Source organism: Heterocephalus glaber, unplaced genomic scaffold, assembly GCF_053883595.1.
Source record: "Heterocephalus glaber isolate CG9 unplaced genomic scaffold, H.glaber_assembly_v1.0 deba00001600, whole genome shotgun sequence".
Taxonomy (NCBI): Eukaryota; Metazoa; Chordata; class Mammalia; order Rodentia; family Bathyergidae; genus Heterocephalus; species Heterocephalus glaber.
Genome location: NW_028258372.1, coordinates 5,325,326 through 5,350,193, shown reverse-complemented (window position 1 = coordinate 5,350,193; position 24,868 = coordinate 5,325,326). Strand labels below are relative to the sequence as shown.

General features: G+C 44.7%; 1 long non-coding RNA gene and 2 pseudogenes across 2 annotated transcripts in view; 2 read left to right on the top strand and 1 right to left on the bottom strand.

The window, feature by feature from the left end:
• Positions 1-10,713, top strand: part of LOC110350921 (uncharacterized) — a 33,499-nt gene extending 22,786 nt beyond the window's left edge. Inside the window, exons 4-5 of one of the 2 annotated variants that reach the window (XR_015444314.1) lie at positions 4,941-5,054; positions 5,451-10,713. This is a non-coding gene — a long non-coding RNA (uncharacterized LOC110350921). The remainder of the gene's footprint in view (positions 1-4,940; positions 5,055-5,450) is intronic. The other variant, XR_015444315.1, reaches the window with a different exon arrangement.
• Positions 10,714-12,786: 2,073 nt separating this feature from the next.
• Positions 12,787-15,099, top strand: LOC101696759 (alpha-1,3-mannosyl-glycoprotein 2-beta-N-acetylglucosaminyltransferase-like; annotated as a pseudogene).
• A 2,226-nt stretch (positions 15,100-17,325) lies between these two features.
• Positions 17,326-23,496, bottom strand: LOC101706045 (dihydrofolate reductase pseudogene; annotated as a pseudogene).
• Between the last annotated feature and the right edge of the window lie 1,372 nt (positions 23,497-24,868).

Here is a 24,868-nt window from a genome sequence, read left to right as displayed (position 1 = left end):
AAGAGGGCCCAGGAGGCAAGAACACCAGAAGAATACCAAACTGCTAAACCTGCGAACATCTGAATGGAAGTATTGTGGAAAAATATGTAAGAAATTTCAACTCCTTAGTGTTTCCTGAAGCTTTCTTTCAGAAAGGAAAGAGGCAAATGAAATTGTAGCTGATTCTCTGACTGCACTGAATGTAGCTGCACCCTACTTTCTCTTCACCCGACTCTGGACATCGGCTGAGACTCAGCGTCCTGCTGTGTGGACCCAGCTATGCTGTCACCAGAAGTTGGGTCTTTAGGGCACACGGAACCAGCCCTTGCTCCTTGTGCTTTGTGCCTTGGATGAGCGAATTCATCAAGACACATGGGTGGCTGTGCTGAAGAACTGTTCGGGTTGACTGTAAAGCAGATATGGAGTGGTTTACACCTTCAAGCGAGAAGGCGGCAGTGCCATGTAGACACTGACCACATGTGAGTTTGGATATCTTTTTCTGACAATAAATCATCTTTTTTTGGTTGGTTTCTGTTGGTATTTTGTGGTGCTAAGGATAGAATCGGGGCCTTGCCTGTGCTGTTCCCCTGTGCTACACTCTCAGCCCCAGCAATCAATTTTTAACGACATTACTCCATGTTCATCTGTAGTTCTCAGGTGATCTGTGCACAGTCTTGTGAATTCAGCAGGGGAGGGAGTCTTACTGCAGTTTTTTGTTTGGTTGGTTCTTTTTTTTTGGTACCGGCGATCAAACTCAGGTCCTTGCACTTGCACAGCAGGCAGTGAAACCACTGAGCTAAATCCCCGGCCCAGGTTGGTTCTTTTGTGATAGGGTCTCACTATGTAGTACAGGCTGGTCTTGAATTTGCTAGGTAGCTGAGAGTGGGCTTGAACTCATTTCGATCCTCCTGCCTCAGCCTTCCAAGTACTGGGATTACAGGCCACCATGCCCAGCTTCTTACTGCATTTTAAAATAAAAACTATTGTTAGGCAGGTAGTTAGACATTAGCAAGCCTGAAGGACAAAGGGCCTGTGTCTTTTAGCTCAAACCCCTGTCAGATAAGAGAATCCATCAGGAAGCAGTCATCACTCCTGTTAAATAAAAATGTCAAGGGGGCCAGGGATTTGGCTCAGTGGTTCCATCACCTGCCTTGAAAGCAAAAGTTCCCGAGTTCAATCCCTGGCACACCCCCCCCCCCCAAAAAAAGAAAAAAAATGATGCCAGGAAGCCATTGTTTGAGACTCAGCTCCTCTACGAGGCTCCAACTGTCCAGACCAAAGGTCAAAATGGAGCCACTCAAGCCAGTAATGGTGGCACATGCTTGTAATCCCAGCACTTGGGAGGCTGAGGCAGGAGGGTCACTGCTAGTTCGAGGCCAGCCTGGGCTACATAGAGACAGCCTAAACTTCCTAGTGAGACCCTGTCTCAAAAAACTAAAAACAAACAACAACAAAAAATGGAATCACTTACACTAAAGTTCAGTGCCACCAAACCAGAAGTAGCTTTGCCAGTTATAGCTAAGTAAAGAAGCAAAGCCTTGGGTGTATAGTACATTTCTAACCACTTGTTAGGTCTCAGACCTAATGTGATCCCTCGGAGCACAGTGACATTTTAAGGTTAGAATTTGTGCACAGCATTCCTAGGAGCCATGGCCCACACCCCCTGTTAGCAGGAAGGGAGGCATTCTTTTAGCATTAAATTTAGTTTCTTTTTGGGGAGCAGAACATTCTTTAAACACCCTCTCTCCTTGGGCTGAGACCCGATTTAGATGCTTGTATGATTAAGGCCCCTGAGGGAACTCTGACTACTGGAAAAGAACAAGGAAGACATTTTAGAGACATCAGCATTCCAAAATAACCCCTAAGAAAGATGTTGATTTGCATATACATTGTGCAAACAAATCAATGAAAATCATCAGTTCCCTGAAGCTCAGGAATGACTCTGCAGTCCATAAGAAGATATCGAAACTTCTAGTCAGGCAGATGCCTTTGTGGGACTGCACTCCTTCTCACTCGAAGGCATAACTCTAAGAAATCCTACCTATACCTCTGCATGGTCGCCCATGTGTCTTGACTGAATTCTTTCATCAAGGGCACAGTAGGACCCAGGAGGTTCACGAGGGCTGGCTCCTTGTGGCATCAGGTCCCAGCTTCCCAGGATGCTATGAGACCCAGAGACACAGGAAGGGTTTGGATGTATTCCTTGTTTCGAGTCCAGCGTCATTTTTGGCTCAAGTGTGCTGCCATCCAGGAGGGCCTTTGTAAATAGAAACTTTTATGTGTGAATGCCTGGTAGGTGGTAGCCGTGCCTGTCAAGCGAGTGCACACAGGACAACCCCAGGGAAAGTGGTTCTCCTTCCTGCTGTGGAAAAGCTCCTTTCCCGCGGGAAGAATGGCTCCGGCCTCAGAGCTTCCCTTCAGGCAACAGAGCTGCCATTGCAGCTCTGGTTCTACTCACACAGAACCTATTACTGATTCCTCACAATTTTGGAAGCCTACTGACTGGAGAGAAAAGGAATTATTTCCTTTCTTTTAAAATTTTTGTTGGTACATGTTCTCAGTGAATAATGATTAGATTCATTGTGGGGAACGGGTGCATGTACATAGCACATCTCAATCCTCTTTTTTCCCCCCTTTCCTTCCCCCCTTGAAATTATTTCTTTCCTTAATATGGTTCAGATTTCTGGTCTTGAAAGAAAAATGAAAGTGCTCCCAGGTGCTCAGGTTTGTTTGCTTGCCACTCACCAAATCAAAGGAGGCCATGTGCTTTGGTAAAAAAGGAAAAGAGAACTTACTCAAAGCCAGCTCCAAGGAAACAGAGGGGTCCATTTGCCTCAAATCACCATCTACCTGTGTACAGGTGGGTCAGGGCATTTTACAGTGAGAAACAGAGGGCAGGGGATCTCCAAGCTTGCTTATCACTTCCAGCAATCTCCAGCTCAATAGCCCCTTCCTTGTGGAAAGGACACTGGGCTCCTGCCTCTGCATATTCTGTCAGGCCTGGGCTGAGAAGGGAGGGTGTTGGATAAGCTCAGCAGGAGGGGAAGAAGATCTGACTTTTAAGGTTCTATTTTGCAGTACTATTACAATTTCTGCCTTGCTTATTTCAGTACTCAGTCTTGAGGGCCTTGAGGTGTACTTTATCTCATGTTGGATTGGTGTGTAGATTCCATCAAAGGTAGCTGGAGCACCAGCAAAGGGATGCTGGACACTTGAGCCTGAAAAAGTATCATTAAAAACTGTGATGTAGGGCTGGGGATTTAGCTCAGTGGTTCTGGCACCCGCCTTGCAAGCACAAGGTCCCGAGTTCGATCTCCAGTACCAAAAAACAACAACAACAACAAACCAAAACCAAACACTGTGAAGTCAATCATGAAAGGGGGACTTCTGGGAAATGGCAGAGTGAGAAGTAACAATAACTCAGCCTCTCCGAGATTAGGAATTGAGACACTGGAAAATAACAACTTGAGGAAATAAGAGAGAAGTAGATCCCTGGGAACCAGGAAGGATCTGACAGGAAAGTCAAAACCTATGGAGAAACTGAAGAGACAAACTATAATGCAGAAGGGACAAGAGTCTGTACTTTCTTCCTAGCTCTGAGCTCACAGCTAGCAGGCAAGGGAGACTGAAGCTACTGAGACGAAGTGAAAGCTAAGGACTTGGGAGGGCCTCAGGGAGAAACATGGCTGATGGGACTGCACAGGATTCTGCTCCCACATGAGTCTTTCCACAGGCATCAGCTGGTGAGTAACTCCAGTCTAAGCATCCCCCATATTCCTGGAGAGAGTGCTTGGTTGGATGCTATTCTGGGGAAGTGCAGATTGTTTGAACCTGGGCCTCAGAGTGATATATGGACCTCCAAATAATATAAGGGAAAATTATACCTCCCAACTTGCTAGATGTCTGATACACTGAGTTCATGTTCTCTAAAATCACAGAATGAATTCTAGGAACAATGGAGATTAAGAGTAGGAAAACATTTATTGAGAGGCAGGAAGGGTCCCGATTGGGTAGCCTAAGACCCCCCTTCTCAGTGGAAGTTTTATAGAGCACAACCATGTGGGTACAATGTGGTTTAAAGCTATGGTCAACCAATAAGGTTACAAGTACAGTCGCTTAGGTAACAGTGATCCAATGGGGGAGCAAGTCACATAGCAAGAGCACATGGAAAGAACACAGAACTTCTCAGGAAGGTGATAGATCTGGGGATCTTGATCACCCACTGAGGTGACTGATGCCTGTCTAGACTTTATCAGACCAGGTGTTATCACTAACCTCATCCCTTGGGGAAGTAGGGAGGCCTGTTCCTTTTGTCGTTATCTTGAGACCTGGTCTCCAGCTGATGTGTCTCTGACCATAGTCGTCGTGTGCTTTCCTCTTTTGTCCAACTTTCTGAGGTCTCAGCCCCATCTGACTGCCTATAATATTTTACCTAACTTAGCTGTCTATAATAAGAGCACCTGTGGAGTGGCTTCATTTCTGGGCTCCCAGTGTTATGTTCCCACAGTGACTGGGTGAGAGACAGCCATGAAAGGTGGCCAAAGCCAGGGAATGGGCCGAAAAGTGACTCCCTGAGGGGTTTGAGCTAAAGGACACAGGGCCCATGCCCATGGCAGAGGCCAGACCCAGCCTGAATGGGTCTGGATTTCAAAGTCATGGCACTGGTGCCCTTGTCCTACTCTTATTGCCTACTGGCCCCTGAATCCAGCACAGATCTGGGGTCTGATTGCCATCTTTATCTACCAGCGCGAGCAGGGACATGTCTTAATTCAGACACTGCTTCCAAATTGCAGATCCTGGAAGAAACCCCACATTCAAACACCACAGAGAAATTTCTTTTCTGTACTTTTTTGGTCAGAGTGTGTGTTTTGGGTTTTTTTCTTTTTTCTTCTCTCCTCTTTCTTCATCACTAGTTTATTGGGTTTTGGGGAATTTTCCTTTGTCTCTTTTCCTTGTTCCAGGTAGGGCAAGGACACCCAAGGCCACCAGCAAGTTTCTGCATGTGAACATGTCTAGTAAATGGCCTAGAGAGATCTTAAAAAGACAACCAAAGAACCTGAATCTTCAAGAGTCAAGTAATTGGTTTTCACTTTTTTCTCACTCTTATATATTAACTTTTCATATTGCACAAGCTTATAACCTGCACACTAGTGATCATGGATGATTGTAAATCTAAGGCTGTTTCTTGCTCCCGGAGGGCCCTCGGTGAAGTGGCAAGGAGGGAGGGAAAGGCCACTGTGACACAACGGTGGCCTCTAAGTGCGCTGCCAAGCCGTCGCTCCCAAGCTAAAGAACAGACTCACAGCCACACTGAGTGGCCCCAATTACACACTGTATTGATTATTTTTCCTGCAGTATTGGGGATTCACCCCAGGGCTTTGTACTGAGCAACATCCCTAGCCCTTGCTAAGTTTTAAAAAATATTTTGAGACAGGGTCTTGCTAAATCACTGTATTGATTCCTTTTAAAAGGAGCATGGAGAATGAAGCAAGGAAAACGCAAAGAGGGCGGTGACACATACAGGACAAGGGTACAAGGGAGGCAGCAGAACCACTCCGCCGAACCATAACTGGGAGAATTTGGCTTTCCTTCTGCGCCTGAGACAGCAGCCCAGTCTTCTGCGCCCCAGAGCCCCTTGCTAGCCTGCCTCACTGAGGGTGGTGTCACAAGGACCCTCGAGCTAAGGCTGAGCAAGGTAGTCACCAGCCAAAGGGCTCCAAGGTCATTGTTCACTGCTGCTGAGATCTGCAGGATGCTTTTGCCTGGCCACAGCTGTGACTCAACGATCAGTCTGTGTGATTGCTGGCGGGCTGGAGCCAGACTGCTCTCACCAACAGGTATCTGTCTTAATCACATTTTTCAGGCTTGGATATCAGCGTGACCTGATCCTGAGATAGCCAGCAATTTGCCTGCTAGAGCACTTTTTTGATTTGTGAGCCAATCAATCCTGAGTCCATAGCTCTCACTGGTCTCCTGCCACCAGGCTCCTGCAATCTGGGACATTAAATCATGTCCTAACCACCCCAGGTCCCATACTGAGCAACTAGGGGCCACCCCTGTACTCCAGAGCCTGGGTGGGATTATTCAAGCTAACATCCAGTGCTAACCTGCCCAGCTAACCTGTTTACCCCGCCCCGCCTGTTCCTTCCACAATACAGGCTTCTGGCCGCCTGTGTTCTCCCTTACATGGCTCCTGGCTGACCCGGTGCTCCATGGGTGGCCTGAGTGCTGGCTGTGGTTCCTGTTTCTGGGACCTGTGAATAGGAAACCATCCCGCATGACAGTCATTTCTATGTCCATGCATCTTACTGTGTCCGATTAAAATAAATCCCAGGTACATTTTAAAACAGTGGCTGATTTAAGACTCGGGATTGTTGAGTATCTCGTGTACATCGTGGTACATGATGTATCATGAATTTGGGTGCCTGGCTACCTCTTGTGTATTTACTGTACCGTGGTGTTCGGGGCATCAAGTTAATTGTGTACAGAGAAGGTATAATGAATCCTGGGGCTTTGTGTGCCTCTTTTATTTATTTAGTTTTGAGACAGGGTCTCACTATATAGTTCAAGTTGGCCTTGAACTCACTCTTGTAGCCCAGGCAGGCCTCGGACTCAGGGCAGTCCTCCTGCCTCAGCCTCCTGAGTGCTGGGATTACAGGTGTGTACCAGCACACCTGGCCCTGCCTCATGGCAGGGCATCTGTCCCGGGGAAACTCAGCACAGATGTGCTCTAGCTATTTTATCTACTGTCAGCTATGTCTCACAGGGGATTTAGTAACTATCCCTAACCCATCTTGAGTTTTGTCTGTATCTCACAAACTATTTGCTTCCTCATTATTTATACTTAATACGTCACTTTGTTTTCCACAGCTGAATCGTATGCAGCAAGCACATGCTCTAAAGGGCCACAGGGCCTGTGCCCTCCCCTGTGGCACTGGCTGTGGGCCTGGGGTCCTCGACAGCCTTCACCTAACTGCTGTACTGGGGCTTGGATACAGAAGGGGAGAGAGGGGAGGGCCAGCCCTGGGGCCGGGATGCTGGGCTTGAACTCATCCGGGGCCCTAGACCCCACATCTGGCCAACAGCTGTCGCAGGGTCCCTGGGAACGGCCACATACCTGGTCACTGACCCATGCAAGTGTCTGCCTCTGAGAGCTGCCAAGGCCTCGAGGGGAAGCACTCACCGAGCTCAGGGGCAAAGCTTGAGAGCGACAGGTGCCTGGGTCACCCAAGGTGGCAGCTGCCCACCAGTGCGGACCGCAGCGCCGAGCCAACACTCTGGGCTTCGAGGGATGGGAATGTAGTCGGCCCGAGGAGTTTGCTCGGCATGGAATGGTAGTCAGGTTTTGTTGCACCTTCTTCCCTCTCTCCCTTTCTTCTTTTAAATATATTTTAAAGAGCAATTTTAGATTCACAGCAAGGGAAAATTACAGAGTTCCCATATGGGTAGCTTCCTCCACTATCAGTGTCCCAGGTAGTGATACATTTGTTAGAAGTGAGGAACCTACACTGATACGTTATCACCCAAAGTACATGATTTGCATTAGGGCTCACTATGGCCATGTTCTCTGGCTTTTGACAGATGTATAATGTGCAATGTGTGCCTTTTCATGGTGTCATGCAGAAGAGTGTCACGGCCAGAAAGCCCGTCTTGCAGCCTCCTTTTCCCCCCTCTCCCCTCCCTTCCCTCCCATCCCTCTCTCCTCTCCTTCTTTCCTTCTTTTTTCCCTTTTTGAGACAAGGTCTTATGAAGTCACTAAGCTTCTCAGACTGGGTTCAAACTTAAGATCCTCCTGTCTCAGCCTCCCAGGTGTGTGCCACCAGACCTGGCATCGCTCCCTTCCTATATGCATCAGACAGGTGTCCACAGAGGGCTCGATCAAGGGCAAATCTGACAGGCAACAGTATTCTCTCCTCTTGTGTTAGTCAATTTTTCACCACTGTAACAAATACAAGGAGAAAAGTCTTCTTTTGGCTCGGGGCTGCAGAGGTTCCTGTCTGTGATCAGTCAGACCTACTGCTTGTGGGCCTGTGGTGGGGAGTGTGTGGCAGTGCAAATCTGCTCACCTCACGGCCAAGGAGGGAAAGAGAGAGAGGAAGGGCCCAGGGCTCCACTGTCCCATCAAGGTGCACCCTCAATGCCCTCCCACGAGGCACCACATCCTGAAGGCTCTGCCGTCTCCCAGTGGAGTCAGAGTCACCCGAGGAGCAAGCCTTTACCACGCAGACCTCCGGGGACACAAGAGATCCAAACTGTACCACCTCTACTGGCTTCTGATGATGGTGCTCAGTTCCTTGGCTGAGTGGTTGACCTGGTTCTCTCTTTCCCAGGTGAAGCCTTCATGTCCGCAGGCTCTGGCGGGCCTTTTCCACTGAAGGGCTGGGGCTTATCAGAATGACACGTTTGAGAGGAGAGGACAAGTCTGAGGACCGGAAATCTCTTGAAATCCAGGAAAAAAATGTGGATAAGGCTCCTTTGGGGTCAGTGAGCATTGTAGAAAGAGTCTGGGTGCAGAGGCGGCCAGGTGCGGATTGAGCTTCGGATCTGCTCTGTGAGCCCCCCTGGGAGATGCAGGGAGAGTCTCTCTGTAACTGTTGGAGGGTTAGAGCCACCGAGCATGGCAGATGTTCTATGCAAGTTTGTGACCTGGGAGGAGAAGAGGGACAATTCCATCAGCCCTGGCCCCCTAATTCCCAATAGAGCTGTCACTTAGAATTCCTTTACTTTTTCTCCTGTGGACCTTGTTTCAAAGCCTGTAAAGTACCTGGCTGTATTTATTCACTCGTTATTTAATATTTGAAAATTTTTATTCTACCATGGTTTATCCTCTCCATTTTATTAATCAAGGACATTCATTGCAAGTACTTTCCTCTAGCACAAGGTAACCAGTGTTATTAAAATCACTGGGTGCAATTTGAAACAAACACAAAGGAAAAGAATGTTTATCATTATAAGGATGGAAAAACAAAACCTTAAAGGACTTTTCCTCCTCTCTCCTCTCCACTCAGCCCCATCACTTGAAGAAGTCCCCAGACACCAACTGGGAATCCACTAATTCAATCCAATTCTGACACTGCCTGCCTGGGGACTGTCCGGTGCCCCAGTTAAAGCCCAGTCCCAGGAGACTGTCTCCTGTTCAGCTGACAGCTGCAGGCTGGGACTGTGACTTGTCCCGACTAACTCAGGAACTTCCATGGCCCTCCACTTGGGTGTGATCCAACCTTCCGGTCACACAGGTGGTTTCCCTAGCAACTGGCCCCACCCTGAAGCTCTGCAGGAGCCTACCAAGATCTTCCTCCTTAGAACAAAAGACCCTCCCATCTCCCAGGAAACTCCAAGGGCTTCAGGGGCTCTGTGTCAGATGTTCCTGCCACACAGGAAATGATAAAAGTCAGGAGAACTTTGTCAGCAACTGAGGTCAAAGCCCAAATATCAGATCAACGCTTCTCCTAGTGCCCATACAAGACTTTTAGTGAGCTCTGTGCTGGGAACTGGGGAGCAGAGGCCAAGGGTATATTTCTTGTTCTGTCATAGTATCGTCCAGTGCAATGCAGTCTTCTTGAAGATGAGTAGTAATTCCTGAAGTGAAGCTGTGAAGCACGTGGGGACCTCAATTTGAGGAGCTTTACTCCAGGTAAAAAAAAAAAACATCACAACACTGACTGGCATTTACCTGACATCTTCTAGATGCTGCTCTCTGCCCCAGTGCTTTGGTGCCTTAGGTCACCTCCTGCTCCCCAGGGCCCTGAGTGAGACGTCATTATCACTCCCGTGTCACAGGTGGACACCAGATCGGAGGTGGCAGTGCACACGGCTGAACATCAGCAGCTGTAAAGCAGGTGTTCCTCCTTTTTCTGTCTTTGGGAAGGCCATGATCTCACTTTTGTACCTGAGGATACTGTTGCCTCTTACTCCCAAATGATCCGCACCTGTAGATAATTTTACCTGCTAAATTTTGTTGCTTTGGGTTCAGAATTAACTTTGGGGAAGTAGAGGCTGAGTTATGATCTATGAATCTCTCATCCCTTAGAAACTTCACAGCTATATTTAAAGGTTAATTTTTTCTTTTTATAATTATAATAAAATGTCTTAACAGACTATTCCTTAAAATTTTCTGTTCCTTCCATCTCACCCTCACCTCTGCTTCTTGAGCCTATATATTTACAAATATTTTTGTGTCTTACATAGCAAGTAGTGTGATACAAAAAATCAGGTGGAGAATTTAAGTGATCCTAAAGAGTTGTTACCAAAGGCAACTGGTAGAAGTACGTGCAAACAAAGACAAAAGAAAAAAACCAAAAGATAAAAAAGAACTTGAACTTCCCTTTAAAAAATTATAAAAGTAAGGGGTGGGGTTCAGATCAGTGCACATGCTCACCAGCTTATGTTCATTCCCTAGCACCAAAAGAAAAAAATGATAAAATGCACAAATAAGAAGGCACTAGGCACTAGAATGAAAAAATAAGCCAGCATCAAAAAGCACAGGAAAAATTTAAATACTGGGATGATTAGACAGAGAACATAGCAGATTTGAATAGCACAATTAACAAACCTGATCTAGACATACAGAGGAAAATGTGCACAAGTGGTGTGTAACACTGACTTCATGCTATTCATTAAACTTAACAATTTGTAAAGAATCAATATGCAGTCATTATTATTGGGCTAGATCAGAGTAATGGAAAATCAATGAGAAGTAATTAAAAATCCTTATATGTTTGAAAATTAATGAAGATTCTTTTTTTTTTTTTTTTTTTTTGGTACCAGGGATTGAACTCAGGACCTTGTGTTTGTGTGCGAGGCAGGCCCCAGAACTACTGAGCTAAATCCCTGGCCCAAAATTAATGAAGATTCTAACTTGTCTGTTAAAAAATAAATAACATTGATAATTATAAAATATTCTAAACTAAATATCACTAATGTTTTGTAACAAAATTTAAAGGGTGTGACAATACTTCGAGGGAAGTATATAGTTTAAATTAGAAGATTCTGAATTCTGGAAGATGTCAAAAACATAATAAAGAACAACAAAATAAACCAAAGGAAAAAAAATGAAATAAAAGTAGAAATTAGTGACAAAATCACACAATATACTGGAAATGAAACCAAAAGTTAATTATTTGGGGAAAAATATCTAGTAAAACAGAAATACTAAGGGCCGGGGATTTAGCTCAGTGGCACCACGCCTGCCTTGCAGGCACAAGGTCCTGAGTTTGATCCCTGGTACCAAAAAAAAAAAAAGAAAAACTAAACTCTTACCAGGTGTTGTGGAGCACCTCTGTAATCCCAGGACTTGGGAGGCTGAGGCAGGAGGATTGCTGTGAGTTTGAGGCCAGCTGGGGCTGTGGAGTGAGTTCAAGATCAGCCTGAACTTCACAGTGAGACCTTGTCTCAAAAGAAAACAAGCAAACAAGAAAACAAACTACAAACTCTTGATGGGGGAACGAGAATGCATATACACAGACATGAAGAAATAACATTAATAGTGAAAAGATATATATCTAGCAATAATTAAAATGATAAGAAAATAATATTGTTAATAGTTTTATGCCTTACATAGGTTGAATATCCCTTACCCAAGATGCTTAGGACCAGAAATGTTTCAGATTTTGGAGGTTTTTGGATGGTGCAATATTTACATAGACTTTACTCGTTGAGCAGTCCTGTTCTAAAATTCCAAATGCCCAGATTTGAAATATATTGGGTGATGTGTTGGGTTTTGAGTATCTCAGATTTCTGGACTTTCAGATTAGAGATTCTCAACTTTTGTTTGAAAAATAAAATAAAATGGATATATTCCCTTAGAACATGAAAATATACTGGAGAAACAACTGCATATCCAAATAATCTGGTAATTATGAATGAAATACAATCAGTATTCAAAAATATTCTCATCTAGAAATCACCAGCCGCAGTCAACTCACCAGTCTGGTTCTACAAAACAAAATTTACAGAACACATCATTCCGTACAGAGAACAGTGCAAACTCCCCCTAATTCATTTGATAGGAACAGCTCAAGCTTGAACCCCAAATCAGACAAAAATATTTCAAGAAAGAAAAGTGGCAGGCCAGTTTTACTCAGAATATAGAGAATCTATCAGTCTGCTCACTGATCACCTATCCTAAACTCGAAATATGTTAATAAAGATTTTATAACCGTGTTGGAAACTGGGTTTATCCCAGGTACTTAAGGAAAGTGGGAAACCCATTATTTAGGAAAACAACTAATGAAATCATCATTTGAAGAGATTAAAAGAGACTTCTGATCCAGTTCATTGTGCAGTAAGGTTTCTACCTTCACTGCCATGAACAACTAAAACACTGGGCAACTGAACAACTAAAACATCTGGAACAACTGTTTCAGACAAGAGAGGTGAAGCCTACATTGGCCTTGGCGCTCTGCCCAGAGGTGCATTCTGGACCAGGTACGCGGAGAACAGACTGAGCACAGCATGGCGGTGTCACTGAGGTGACAATAGAGAACCAAGTCCAGGAAGGCGAAGGATGCTGGGAACCGTGGGGCCAAGTCTTGGACAGGAGAGAGCTACATAGAAACAAAGCTCCAGGTCGAGGGGGTGGGGCCTGGGCCAGTGGTAGGGGCTCAGCCCGAGTGTGGACTTGGACTCGGCAGGCAGTGGCTTCCAGTCCACCTACACTAGGCAGGATCCAGAAGATAGATGGACCAGTCCTCATAGTGGATGCCCTCCCCTTCCTGACCAGCAGATGGGAGAGTACCTGGGACCTGTCTAACACTGGCCTCTGAGCTTAATAAACCAGCTGAATGAAGCAAGGTAACAGCCTCCTGGGAAAGACTTTGAAGTCTGCAGGGTGGGGGGGAGGGGCTTGGACACACCCCTTCCCCCAGACTCCTCCCCCTCAAGGTCCACTCAGCCATGGACTTTGGACCTGGATAAGAAAAGCTGCACATGTTTTGGTGGATCTGACTTGGATTCTCAGTTTTGGAAATGGAATACTGGATGGGGGTTTGATGGTCTCCAAGGGAGCGACTGAGAGGAGAAAGGTGCATGACTGCTTCCTGATCCCATAGCCCAGGGGAAGCATCGCTAGAACTGCGGTCAAGGAAACTCAGGGGCAGCCTCGAGCCCTCCCTTGCCCGCCCTCCCCGGTGGGGGCCAGGATGCTGAAGAAGCAGTCTGCAGGGCTTGTGCTGTGGGGAGCTATCCTCTTTGTGGCCTGGAATGCCCTGCTGTTCCTCTTCTGGACACTCCAAGCACCTGGCCGGCCACCCTTAGACAATGCTCTCAATGATGACCCTGCCAGTCTCACCTGAGAGGTGATCCCCCTGGCCCAGGATGCCAAAGTGGAGTTAGAGCGTCAGTGGGGGCTATTGCAGGAGATCAGGGAGCACCATGTTCTGTGGAGCCAGCGGTGGAGGGTCCCCACTGTAGCTCTTCCTGCCCAGCCTCATGTGCCTGTGACCTCATCACCAGCTGTAATTCCCATCCTAGTCATTGCCTGTGACCGCAGCACTGTCCGACGCTGCTTGGACAAACTGCTGCATTATCGGCCCTCAGCTGAGCACTTCCCCATTATTGTCAGCCAGGACTGTGGGCATGAGGAAACGGCCCAGGTCATCGCTTCCTATGGCAGTGCAGTCACACACATATGGCAGCCTGACCTGAGGAATATTGCTGTGCAACCTGACCACCGCAAGTTCCAGGGCTACTACAAGATTGCCAGACACTATCACTGGGCACTGGGCCAGATCTTCCTTGAGTTCAAGTTCCCAGCAGCTGTGGTGGTGGAGGATGATCTAGAAGTAGCACCAGACTTCTTTGAGTACTTTCAGGCCACTTACCCACTGCTGAGGAGTGACCCCTCTCTTTGGTGTGTGTCTGCCTGGAATGACAATGGCAAGGAGCAGATGGTGGACTTGAGCAAGCCAGAGCTGCTTTATCGCACAGACTTTTTTCCTGGCCTGGGCTGGCTGCTCTTGGCTGAACTGTGGGCTGAGCTGGAGCCTAAGTGGCCCAAGGCCTTCTGGGACGACTGGATGCACCGGCCTGAGCAATGGAAGGGCTGGGCCTGCATGCACACTGAAATCTCAAGAACAATGACCTTTGGCCGAAAGGGTGTGAGCCATGGGCAGTTCTTTGACCAGCATCTCAAGTTCATCAAGCTGAAACAGCAGTTTGTGCCCTTCACCCAGCTGGACTTGTCATACCTGCAGCGGGAGGCCTACGACCGTGATTTCCTTGCCGGAGTCTATGGTGCTCCCTAGCTACAGGTTGAAAAGTGAGGACCAACAATCGGAAGGAGCTGGGAGAGGTGCGGGTGCAGTATACAAGCAGGGACAGTTTCAGGGCCTTTGCCAAGGCCCTGGGTGTCATGGATGACCTCAAGTCAGGTGTTCCCAGGGCCAGCTACCGAGGCATCGTCACCGTCCATTTCCCGGGCCCTCGTGTCCATCTGGCGCCCCCACAGACCTGGGAGGGCTATGATCCTAGTTGGAATTAACAGCACCTCCTATCCCTTTGGGATCTCTTCCTTGCTGTGTCATGAGCTAAGATGGGATTGCAGTCCCCAGACTGTATCGTCCTGTCTGTGTTGCCCTTTTGGGTCCATTTATCTTTATTTTCCTTTGCTTTTTTTTGGAGTAGCATTCAAGTGCACACATGATAAGGTGAGGGTTATTCTCCCATTCTCAAGGGAGTCAGAGGAGAACAACAATTCTGAGGTATGTTGGGAGCTATTATACAAGAAACCACTGTGTGGTAGGAAGAGACTTGGGCTTGTTGGGGCCAAGAATGTCCACATCCTGAGTTTTCTCCTATGGTCTCTGCAGAGAGGTTGGCAACTTTAGCTTTCTTATCCAAGCCTCTTCTCTGATTTGGTTCTTCCAGCCAGGGCATGAGCCTCCTCAATCTCTTTCCTCTTTCACTGCCTTACCCCAGTGTGGGGTTGGGTGATGGGAGAGGAGAATGTGTTTGTGGCCCAAATGAGACTAACCAAGGGGTTTCACTGCAGGGTCAGGATAGAGTTGATGGATTGCCAGGGTTTACTGTCCCTTGGCCTTCTCTCCTTGCCACAGATCTCCTCTCAGCTCTTCTTTCTCTGCAGCCTAACACTTGGTAATTGGAGATGAAAAGCGGAGGAAGAAAAGCAAGATCTCCTTGGCTCGTGCACAGCTGTCAGGGGAAAGGCGGTGGGAGGAAAGCCTTGGGTCCCCCACCCATTTTGTGCTTCAAAGAGATACTATCCTTGGACCCCCTTCTAAAAAACGTCAGTCTCCGTCTTTTAGGGGGATTCTGTGCTGGTTTGGGGGAAGACAGATGAGTTCCTTTTGTCCCTTTTCCCCCTGGGGTTTGGTGCACAGGCCCCTCCCTGAAGATGGTGGCTTCTAGCGGCCTTCTCAGTCTGCGATAGAGTAGCTGAGATCAGGGCAGCTCTGGCCCTGGAACAAGTCCTACATTTCCATATCCTCATAGGCTAGGAGCAAATGGCAGGTTGGCGAGGAATTTGTGTGTTTTTATTGCCTGAACTCAGTTTCACAGAAGAAAGTGGAATCTACAGAATTATTTTCAAAAATAAAGGCTGAATTGTCTGAAAAAAAAAGAAACAAAGCTCCAGAAGTCTCCACAGGAGTCCCCTTGAGACTTTAGTACTGAGCCACACAGGTCAGAAGTAGCTCTAGGTAGTGAGCAGCCTGGAACCTTTAGGACAAGGACTCCCAGAGCTCCACCGGACACAGATGTCCAAGCCCCAAAGGCCAGGCCAGAAAGGTCTCATTAATCATCCGGGGTATTTAGCGACAATCCCGGAAGCTCACACCTTCATGGCAGAGGCAGATCATTCCTGGGGTAAAGGCTGCCGTGACCTGCTCTAACAAAGCTGTAAAAAGCCTCAGAAGGGTCAAACTGATTTGCAAGTTATTTAACCAAAAACCAGAAAGAAAAAAAAAAAGGCCCGATATCCTTTAAATCCAGACATCCAGCACTGACACATTAGAAATAAATAGCATCCGACTGAAAATTATCATATATGCGGAGTAGAAAAACATGATCCATAGTCATAAGAAAAATCAGCCATAAAAGGAGAACAGAAATGGAATAAGGAGAGAAATGGAGGATTTTTAGAAACTACAACATCTTAAGTGAAAAATGCACCAAATGGGATTTATACTAGATTCAGTACTGCAGGAGAAGATAGCAGTTAACTTCACGACAGTGATAGAAGCTATCCAACTGAAGCTCAGGAAGAAAACGGGACTGAAAAAAGCCAAGGGAGCAGCATGAGTCACAACCCTTGGGACGGCATCAAGCTTTCTAACCATTGTGTGCTCTGGTCTTCAAAGTAGGGTAGAGAGAAGGCCCAGAGAGAGAACTAGAGTGAAGAACACTGAAATGGCAACTATGCGGCTGATAGAAAAGACTGGCTTCTGAACAAAATTGGTCTGAAGCTTGAAGATGTCTTTATACAGGCAGTCGATATTCAAAGCAAAAACAATGACAGAGTATTGTGTGGTTTATAACATATGTAGAAATAAAGCACGTGATAATAATAGCACAAAGAATGCGAGGGAGGAAATTGAAGTATTACTTTAAGGTTCCAACAGTGTATGTGAAGAGGTATAATATTTGAAGGTAGAGTGATAACCTAAAGATGTATACTCAAAATCATGATCCATCACTGAAAAAAGATACATAACTAATAAAGTAGATATAATGGTATGTTAAAGTATGCTAAATTGGGCTGGGGATTTAGCTCAGTGGTTCTGCCGCCTGCCTTGCAAGCAGAACGTCCCAAGTTCGATCCCCAGTACCCCCAAAATAAATAAATAAATAAATAAATAAATAATACTAAATCAATTCAAAAGAAGGTTGGGAAAGAAGAACAATGAACATATAGGACAAATGAATCAAGTTGGTAGATTTAGAACCAACTATATTGATAATTGCATTTAATGTGAATGTCTAAGTTCAACTAAAAGGCAGATTGTCCTGTTAGTATAAAAATGCAAGATCCAAATATGTTGTATGCAAAAACCTTCTTTAAACATAATGACACACATAGCTTGAAAAGAAAAAGAAAAAGCTGATCAGAAGGAAGTCAGCGTAATGATGTTTATATCAGACAAAGGACGATAGCCAGGAATAAAGATGGAGAGTTTCATAATAATAATGAGTTAAATGTATAGGCACCATTTACAGAGCTTCAAAATACACGAAGCAAAACTTGATAAAAAGTGAATGCTGAAAACACTCCCCTGTTTTTTGGTACTGGGGATTGAACTTAGGACCTTGCGCTTTCGAGGCAGCCGGCAGCACCAACCACTGAGCTAAATTCCCAGCCCTTCCCCCATTTTTTGGAGACAGGGTCTCGCTCGCTCACTATGTAGTTCAGACTGGTCTGGAACTCACTATGTAGCCCAAGCTGGCCTCAAACTCATGGAAATTCTCTTGCCTCAACAGCTCAAGTGCTGGCATTATAGGTATACACCACCAAGCCTGGCTGGAAACCCTTCCTTTAAGGTAATATTGTTTGAGAAGTTTTAGCCAAAGGCAGAGGTTAAAAAACAATAAATATTAAAAATACATAAAATTTTTTAAGTTATATGAATTTAAAATGAAGAAACAGGACTGTCATTATTTACAGAAGACAAAACTAAGTAGAGAACTCTAAAGAATCTCAGATTATTAGAACAAGAGTGTAGCAAACTTGTTGAATAAAAACTATTTATAAAAATCAATTGCAAAAACTGGGTGTGGTGGCACACACCTATCATACCAGCACTTGGGAGGCTGAGGCAGGAAGATCATTTCGAGTTTGAGGCCAGCCTGGGCTGCCTAGTGAGTTCAAGGCCAGCCTGAGCTACATAGTGAAACACTGTTTAAAAAACAAAACAAAACATAACAACCCCCCAAAAAATATCAACTGCAAAAAAATTTTAAAAAGTAAATTACAGCCACAGATTTGGAGAAATATTTGTAAAACACACATCTTAAAGAAGATTTATACAAAAATGTATGAAGAACTCCTAAAACTCAATAATAAGAAAACAGTCGGTAGTGGAGTGTATCTAGATGTCCCCCCAAAGCCTCATGAACTCATAGGTGGGGCTTTTTGGAACTGGGCAGATCTAGGGTGTGTGATGCTGGGATTTAGGGTGTGTGGTACTAAATTAGTCCACTGACTGGAATTAGCAGAGTTCTGTGTGTGGATGATGGGAAGGCTGACCCTGGGTGTGGATGGCACCACCCAAAAGGTTTATGGCCTGGATGGGATAAAAGAGGAGGGGGAAAGGGATGCTCGCTTCACTGCTGGTTGCTGCTTCAAGTCACTAAAATTCATGGAGAAACTTCGAATTCATATTGTAAAAGAAAGAAGCCATTTTGAAAAGGCTTCTGTATGATTCCAACAATATGAAATTCTAGTAAACACAAACCCATGAAACAGTAAAAAGATCAGTAGTTGCCAAAGGTTGAGAGTAGGGGAAGTTGAACAGGTGGAGCCCAAGGGATTCTTCGGTGGTAGAACTTTCTGTACAGCAGTGTAATGGTAAAATATATGAATTACACATCTGGCAAAATCCATAGAACTGTATAGTACAAAGAGTGAACTCTAACAAACTATGAACTTTAGTCAGTAATAATGTGCTCATATGGCTCATCAATTAACCCGTGTACCAAACTAATGAAAGATGTTAATAATGGAAACTGTGTGTGGGGAGGGCATATGGGAACTCTGTACTATCTGATTAATTTTTCTCTATACCTAAATTTTCTCTAAAAAAGACTATCAATTATTTGAAAAATAAAAAATTCTCTTCCATTTTACATGAGGCACGTCAGAAAATATAACTAAGAAATAAAAGTTACAGTTTATTCTAAGAACAAAAATATAAGGAATTCATGAATAAATCTAACAATATGAAACACTTTATGGTGAAATCTATAAAACTTTATTGAAAGACATTAAATATCAGTTAAGTGGGCTGGTTGATGTAGCTCAGTAGTAGTGTGTTTAAGTTCAATTCTCAGCAAAACACACATATATCAGTTTACATGGAGCAATACATATAATGTTCTTGGATAAACTATAATATCATCAAGATGATTTTTTTTCCCATTTTTTGGAGACAGGTTCTTTGTTTGCAGTTCCACTGGTCTTGAACTCACTATCTGGTCCAGGCTGGCCTCAAAGACCTGGTGATCCTCCTGCCTCAGCCTCCCAAGTGCTGTGATTACAGGCGTGTGTGTACCATCATGCCTGGCCAGATGAAATTCATGCTTTATTAGTTTCCTTAGTTTTTTCCTCTTATATACAAATATAAAATTTTTTAGGAGAACAATTTGAAATAGGTCAGAATACCCCTTCATAGTAGTTATTCTTTTCATATACTTCAAATTTGTACTTAATGCCTTTCTTCTCCTGGATCTCAGAAAGCATACCTAGGTATTTTAGAAGTTTGTAGTTTTTCAAATCAATTTCTGGAAAAAATGTGTCATTTTCAAATTCCTGTATGATCCATGTCACAAATAGCTTGAGATAGGCTGGTCAATTCACAAGCTTCAGGATAGACAGAACTACCTCCCACTATCCAAACCATGTCCACTTTATTTGCTAATTCTGGTTGCTCAATAAGTTGTAAGACATCATTCAGACTTTGGGAAAGAAAATGAGCTCCTTGTGGAGGTAGAGTTCTCTACTTGGAACTATATTAACTGTCCTTCAAAAGGCAAGTCCTCGGGAATTGGAGAATGAGGTCTTCCTACCCATAATCACCAGATTCTGCTTGTCATTTGCGGAAGAGGCTGTTGCCCTTCTTTGGAAGTACTTGAATTCATTCCTCCTTCCCCACAGTGCCACTGAGCAGGCAGACTTTGCTTCTGCAGCATCCCAAGTCCACTGTCCGTTTCCTTAGTTTTTACCTAGCGTCCTTTTCTTATGTCCCTGGCTCAGACCCAGGATGCTATACAGCCGTCATCATTTAAGTTCCTATAGACAAACTTTACTTTTTTGTTGAACTTAACAATTTTGAGGGGTACTATTCTGGGATTTTGTAAAATGTCACTTCAATTTGGGCTCATCTGGAGTGTCTTTGTGAATGTTTGTTGAGGCAGCATTGAGTACTTTCCAAGAACAAGGATTTTGGAATTAGACCCTGGGAGTTTGAATCCCATTTTCACCTACAAACTGTATGACCCTGGGGAAGTTACCTAATTTCTCCAAACCTCAATTAAAAGCATCCATAACAGTATCTACCTTATTGAGTAAAGCGGATGAAACAAGAAATCATGTATGGACATTTAGATAAGAGCATGGCACAGAATAAATTCCCCATAACTATTAGCTATTATTGTTACTCTTGTAATCACTGTTAAAACAGGAACTAGGTCTGTTTCTTACCGAGCTCATGGTCCCATGTGGGACGCAGACATATGAATAGAAATTTAGCATGCTAATTAATTGTAAGATTAAAGTTAGTATTCTTATGCCATATTGTTTTGACTTTAAGGCAGTTTTGGAGGTAGATTTGGCACTGATTAAGGCTTCGTGCCTTGGAGGCAAGGCATCATATTGCTGGAATGCTCCAACTGCCTAGGAATTAGTGTAGAATAAGGTCAGGTATTGATGATACGTGGATGACATGGTCAGAGGATGCTGATTCATTTTAAGTTGATATACACCTTCAATTCCAACAGGGTGTGTGTGTGTGTGTGTGTGTCTCACTTGGGAAGCTGATTCTAAAATTTATGTGGAAGAAAAACAATTTATATGGAAGACTAAAAAGAATAACAAAGACAAGAATAACAAAGACACCCTGAAGAACTTGGGAGTATTTGGTTTATCATACATTGAGAATTATAAGACAAATCCAAAAGAAAATCATTAAATACTGAGAAGAAAATATAACTCAATATCTTTATGATTTAGGGGGAGACAGATTTCTGAAGACAGAAAACGCCTTAAAGATAGTAAAAAGACAAGTCTCAAATTGGGAGAAAATGTTTGTAGTTATAGATCAGTCAAAAAATGGTAGCCAGAATATGTGAAGAAGTCTTACAAATCTGTAAGAAAAAGATAAATAATCCAATAGAAAAATGGGAAAAAATGGGCTATTTTATAGAAAACATAAATGGGCCAGGGGCTGGGGATTTGGCTCAGTGGTGCTGCCTCCTGCCTCACAAGTGCAAGGTCCTGAGTTCGATCCCCGGCACCAAAACAAAACAAAGCGTAAATGGGCCAGAAATACATAAAGGCACTCAGCCTTATTAATAATCAGGAAAATGTAAATTGAAAGCACAGCTAGATTCCAGTTTATGTTTATCATATTGGCAAACTTTAGGATTGCTCAGTATAAAGTGGTAAGGATATGGAGCAATAGGCCCTAAAATTTTCTGTTGGTGAGCGTGTTACAGACACTTTTGAAAACAATTTTGATTATCTAGTGTAGATTAAACGTGGACTTCCAGGTGATTTGTTAAATAATATCTCTTGAAAGGTGTCAAGGGGTTTGATTTTTTTCACTGCATGTAGAAGAAGAGTATGCAGTGCTCCCTGATCTGTCAGGAAACCTTTCATGTATGTGCAACGTTTAGGAATACTGAGATGCCATTTAGAGCATTATAACTGAGGCAGCGAATTACCAAGGAAGACAAGCATCCAGGTGTGTGTTTCTTTAGGAGGTTATCTTCACAATAATTTTATTTACTTATTTCCTGAAGTTGTGGAGTTTAACCAGATCCTGTTGTTCCAACAGAGTTGCAAACACTGATGAATATTTGCGCATGTCCACTCTACACAGGAGAACAAGATGTTCAGTCAGATTTAAAAAACGACTTTTGTGATGTTATTATCTTTCCAGGGGCTGTGCGGGAGCTCGTCATGGTTTTCATCTCCTTGACTTCAGCTACTTATGAAAAATATTTTTAAGGCCAGACACTGAGAAATTTCATTACATGATATTATAAAAGAATAATCTAGGTTGTGGAACTCTGATTAGCAGATTGAAAGAGGACTGAATAGGATTTTATTTAATAAAAGTGTAATAGAAGGGAATATTGTTTTTTCTACATTAATAAAGTTGAACACATACATTCTTCACACCTAGCAATTCCATTTTAGAGTTCTCCCATCTGCAGCAGTAGATATGCATTATAATGTTCATAGAAGTATTGCTCGTCATAGTGATATAACTGGCAGTAGTCAGATGTTCATTAAAGGTAAAACATAAAAATTGTGGTATATTTATACAACAGAATGATACAACAGTGAAAATGAATTTCAACTATATACATTAATATCCATGTTAAAAAATATAGAATTTAAAAATCACAGAATATATACATTATGACTCCATTTATATAGTTCAAAAACAAAGCCAAATAGCATACTGTTTAAGTATGCATATGTAGGTGATTAAACCATAAAGGGAAAAGAATGATTAATACAAACTTTAGGATGGTGTGACAGAGGGTAAAGAAGTAACTGCAAAGGGGCCTGCGCATGCTCTGTTGTCCTGCTATCTCTAATATTTAAGCTGAGCAGTCAGTACAGGGTGGTGGTCACCTTATCATTCTTTTTTTTAGTACTGGGGGATTGAACTCGGGACCTTGTGCTTGCAAGGTAGGCGCCAGAACCACTGAGCTAAATCCCAGGCCCTTATCATTCTTTATTTACACTGTGCCTATACATTCTATGCATTTTTTTTTTTGCAGTGCTGGGGATTGAACCCACTGCTTGAGCATACTAGGCAAGCACTTCACCATTGAGCCACATCCCCAGGCCCAATTCTTTTGCATATGTAATTCACAATCAAGGTGTTTTTAAAAATAGTGAGAGGAACCTGAGGGTGGTAGAGAGAATTTTGTTGTGGAGAGAAACAGAAGTGCTGCTTTGTTACAGTGGAGGGAGTCAAGGCAGTTTGTTTTTTTGGCAAGAAATCATGTTACACATTTTGTGCTGATGGAAATAACTTAGTAGAGAAAGGAAATCTGATCCCAAGGGACAGAGGAGTAACTGTTGGAGCTAAGGGCTGGAGAGGTGAGAAGGACTCAGAGACCGGAGAGGGTGCCTTTTGACAGGAGTAGGGTGCTTCCTCCATGGAACAAGTAGTCACTCTGGGTACACATTCAGGTGAAATTTGTACACTGGGAGGCTGCAAGTCAACTGCCTAAAGTGTCTTGTTATTGAGGCACAAGGTGAACTGTGTATGGGGAACACGTGAACACGTGGGCGCCCTGAAGAGGAGGTAAGGAGAGGCCTCTGGGAGGTAGGTGGGCAGGGAACTGGAATATACCATGCCGCTGGGTGCCCATGTGAGGCTTGTGGACAGGAGTGTTAAAATCCAGCCGTTCAGCCCAGTGGTGTGGTTCCTCTCCAGCGACGGTCAGCTCATCAGGCTCAGACACAGAGAGAGAGGTCAGGTCCCAACAGGGCCGAGTGTGCCATGTCATTATAATGCAGAAAGGGTGGATGGAGGATACTGAGGAGGAAACAACTCGATTATTGACAATGGCATTTGGGCTGGGTGAGAAGAAAAATGAAGACATGGCAAAGGGAGGTGATGTTAGTAAATGAGCCCTAGATTTGAGGGACTTGAGAGCTTGATAAAGCCAAGACTTGGTGCAGTGTATGGCACTAGGGTGAGCAGGGACATTAGTGGTCCGAACCGCTTGAAGATTTTAGAAGTGTTTTTTTTTGGAGACAGGGTCTTGCTATGTAGTTCAGGCTGAATTTGAACTATGTAGCCCAACCTGGCCTTGAACTTGTGGTGATCCTCCTGCCTCAGCCTCCCAAGTGCTAAGATTATAGGTGTGTGCCACCACACCCAGCTGGAAGTGGTTTGGAACACTGCTAGTGAGAACAAGTGGGAGGTTGCAGTGCATGGCTGACGTGGGACACTGACGGTGGCTCTCAGCTCAGGACAGGGATCCCTCTCCTGGCGGGAGGAGATGTGTGTGTGTAGGGGTGAGGTTCATTTAATGTTGTAATGATCATGGGGGTGGGGGGGTAAATGCTACCAACCAGGGGCAGGGTTGAGAGATGACAGAGGTGTTGTCATGGGCAGGACTGTCTGGTACAAAGAAATGTCCCACCACAAATGGCAAGAGTCCTGGTTGAGAACATCGGGCTAGAGGACTGGATGGGCCCGGCCATCTGTGAGTGCTGTCACTGGGAAGGATGACAAGAAAGGATGGCAGTGAGGGGCAGTGGGTGACAGCGATGGGGAGTTAGCTGGCAGAACTGGATATCGGGGCTGGGGGCTGGAGGTATCAAAGGAGGGAGGAGAGAGAAATGATGTGCAAACAGCACAAATGGCAGATGACACAAATGCTGAGCGAGAGAGCTCTAGGGATAGCCAGATTTCAGGAGAAGCATTTGAAAGAATGGTGTCAGTTGGGCATTTGCTGATTGGGAATTTCTGAGGGGATTCTGGAAGGGGGCAGTGAAGATGAAGAGTGCTGGCCAGATGAGGGCACGCACAGAACAGGCGGGGCAAAGATCTGGGATGGAGGGCCCAGGAGGCTTGGGCCTTCGGTGGTGACAGATGTAAAGAGGGGCAGCCACATGATGGGTGCTGCCTGGCAGTCTCACAGGAAGCTGGAGGACAGCTGATGTGGTCCAGAACCCTTAGCGCCTGGATTCTGCTGCTCTGCTGAATTTTGGAGGGGAACTGACTGCCAGGCCCATCAGACATTCACTTGTCCAGGTTGACAGTCACTTTACTCAAGAAATACTCATTTCTAGGGGCAGGGTAGGCTCGCACCACACAGAACCGAGTCTTATGGCATAGAGCAACGTTTTTCAAACATTAATGCAATCACCTGGGGATCTCAGTAAAATGCTGATTTGCACACAGATTAGATCTGGGGTGGGATGGAGTCTCCATTTAAAAACGGCAGTACGCCTCAATGGAAAGCT